Source organism: Silene latifolia, chromosome 1 (genome assembly GCF_048544455.1).
Source record: "Silene latifolia isolate original U9 population chromosome 1, ASM4854445v1, whole genome shotgun sequence".
Taxonomy (NCBI): Eukaryota; Viridiplantae; Streptophyta; class Magnoliopsida; order Caryophyllales; family Caryophyllaceae; genus Silene; species Silene latifolia.
Window position 1 is genome coordinate 185,237,638 of NC_133526.1, and position 3,178 is coordinate 185,240,815.

The 3,178-nt window shown below is 38.7% G+C and overlaps 1 non-coding gene across 1 annotated transcript; it reads right to left on the reverse strand.

The window, feature by feature from the left end:
- Nucleotides 1-2,858: 2,858 nt before the first annotated feature.
- LOC141617992 (small nucleolar RNA R71) lies at nucleotides 2,859-2,965 on the reverse strand. The gene has a single exon (XR_012531270.1). It is a non-coding gene; the product is annotated as a small nucleolar RNA R71 (small nucleolar RNA).
- Nucleotides 2,966-3,178: the final 213 nt, after the last annotated feature.

Below are 3,178 nucleotides of genomic sequence, written 5' to 3' on the forward strand. Positions count from 1 at the left end.
AGTTTTGAGCGACGTGGCCACTTGGGCTGCTCAAAGAGGCGCGAGCCACGTCGCGGGTCTTCGAGTTGTCTTGTCGCTTTCACACAAGAGCAATCATGATTTGTTCTATCCTAGGATTTGTAGTCATATATTTGGTACTTGACCATTCATAAATCCAGGAAATCTTAGTATAGAAGGTTTGAAATGGTTTGTTTTTTGTGGTTGACTCGGTTTGACTCGTTGTTGGAGTCGGGATTTGAATTTTTGAGTCGATTTTTTAGCCCGGTGTCGGTTTTGACTCTAGTTATTGTCATTGCGACCCCGTCGTTGTGCATTAAATACTCCAGGTATTTTTGAAATGTTTTGAAATATTTTATTTTCGAAATCGTTTTAAGTTTTCCGACGTAAAGTTGTACATAAACTGTTGATGTGACCATAATTAGAGCATATTTAGTCTCCAAATTAGCCTTGTTCCCATGCTTTTTAGTGCATATTTGGGTCATTTATTGTCTTAAGTTCTTTGTTTTGCATATTCTTTGAGGTTTTGTGTCCTTGGTAGGAAAAGAGTGCAAACCTTGCATTTTCATGGCAAAATGAGACTAAATTGATTGAATTCAATGACCAAGCATCAAGGAGAGACAAGATTAAAAGGCCTTTATACATATTATAGTAGATGGGTAATGATGAGGAAAGATCCTTGTATCCCCAAGGAAATCCCCAAGGATTTTATGAAGAAAAGGGAAGAAAAGAAGAAGAAACAAGTCTGAAAAGCAATCCGTGCGGATTGTCCTGAAGACGCCCGTCCCCAGCACCACAATCCGTGCGTCTTCCATACAAGACACCCGGGCAGCAGCTACCAGAAGATGCCCGTCTTCTCCCAAAGACGCCCGGGCAGAGACAATAGAATCAGGCCGTCCCGAGCCTAAGACGCACGGATTCCAAGACAGCGCAAATTCGTTTCTTCAAGCTTCAAGAAAGATGTCCATCCTTCAGAAAATACCGGCAATTCCTTAAGTAGGGACTTAATCGTCATTTAAGCCCTTAGTTAACCCTAATGTATCCACCTAATTTCCACTATAAATACCCCATTAGTCTAATTGGAAGAGCATGTTCTTCTTATCAATTCTTAGAGTAGTTAATATCAATCAAATCTCTCTTTAGTTTGGTAATCAGCAATTAATCAAGTTTTAATACAAGTTTTATTTCCTTAATCTCTCTTTTGTTCATCCTTTATTTTGGGTAATTGAAGATTATTTGGGTTATTATTGGGAGATTGACAACCTCTCAATCAAGCATCAAGTAATTCTTTTATTCTTTGCTTTATTATTGGAATCATTAGTAGGTATAATTCTCTTAATCCCTTTTTAATTATTGCTAATTACTTTCATTTGTTCATCATGTTTCACTTTGTTGGTATGATTGACAACCTTGCTAGCATGCTCAACATGATAACGAGTGAGTAGTTCCATAGCTAGGGTTAATGGGTAATTAGGGGAAACCAACATGGGGAATAATTCATGCTTGAATTAATATGCTTTCATGGTTTATTTGCTTGCTTGTTTTGATCTCAACTCATGCACATGTTATGTTTGATGAAATGCGAGCCTATGAATCCTTGCATTTTTTACCCATCACCTACCATTTCAATGAGACTTGTAAGATATAAACCAACTCGAGTCTCATTAGACCATTCATGTTGTTGAGTAGGGAAGACTAAGTCGACTTGTAGGTGTTGTACTATCTAATCGATTCGGCTCCGGGACCCAAACTTTCCTAAGATTGTAAGATATAACCCAACTCAATCCATCACAACAATAATTGCTTGCTTATAATTTGAGAACATGTTTGTATGATCAATTCCCATGAATCCCCTATGACCCCATGATAGCCTAGTGCTTTTTATCAATTGTTTACAACCCTTTCAATTCACCTTGCTTATTTATTTTTATTGCTATTTAGTTTAGTGACCTTCTACATCAACCCAAATTGTGACACCCCTAAGACACCACTGGTTTCAATAGAAATCTCATTTCAATTCCCGTCCCTTGGGATCCGACCTTTACTTGGCTCTTTACTAATTGTAGAGTTGTTTGTGAAGCTATAAATTGTGTTTTGGTCTAGGTGCTCCTAACGACAAGTTACCGAAAAGATTTAGTCCGACCAAAAATGGCGCCGTTGCCGGGGACGGTGTTATCTTGATTTAGATTTTCTTATATTGTTATTAGTTGCGTCTTTCTTTGCCTTGAGGAAGTAAAACTCCTCAAGGTTTGTTCTAATTGTTTTCGAGTTGTTTGATATTTTGCATGTCTAGAAGGTCACAAGGTGATTTGTTACCTTTTGATCGTGAAATTGAAAGAACTTTGACAACCAATAGAAGACTTGCTAGGAGAAATTTGAGAGGTATTAGTGAGGTTGTAGATATTCAACCAACTATTGAGTTCATCAACCCTTTTGCAAGAGAAGGTGAGGAGAACCCAACACAAAATACAACACAAAATCAACCCACAATGCCTAAGTTTTCATCACATTCTGTACCCACCGAGGAGAACCTACCCAATGGTACTCCCACACCACAACATTTGACCGGAAATTTCATTGCTAAATCCGCATTTATCCAATTAGTCGAAAGGAGCCAATTTGGGGGGATGCCTAGTGAAGACCCTCACTCTCATATGGAGACCTTTTGTGACTATTGTGATGCGATTTCTCAAACCGGTGTAACTCAAGACGAAATTCGATGGGTCTTATTTCCTTTTTCTATAATTGGCACCGCGAAACAATGGTTGAAGGGCCTTGATAAGGCCACTCTCGGAATTGATTCTTGGAAGAAGTTGGCTCTAGCTTTCTACAAAAAATTCTACCCACCGGAAAATACTAACATGCTAAGAGCTCAAATTACGGGTTTTAAGCAAAGGGATGAAGAATATTTGTATGAAGCTTGGGAGCGGTTCAAAGGAATTTGTCGCTCATGTCCTCACCATGGACTTAGCGAGTGGTTCTTGGTACAACAATTTTGGAACGGTCTATATGAAAATTCAAGGAACATTCTCAACATGGGATCAAATGGAATGTTCACCGAAGTTGATGACAATCAAACTTGGAACAAAATTGAGGAAATGGCGGTCCATAACTCACAATATAGTAGACCTCGCAAGGCTACTAGAGGAGGAAATCATGAAGTGGACTCCGTTACTCAATT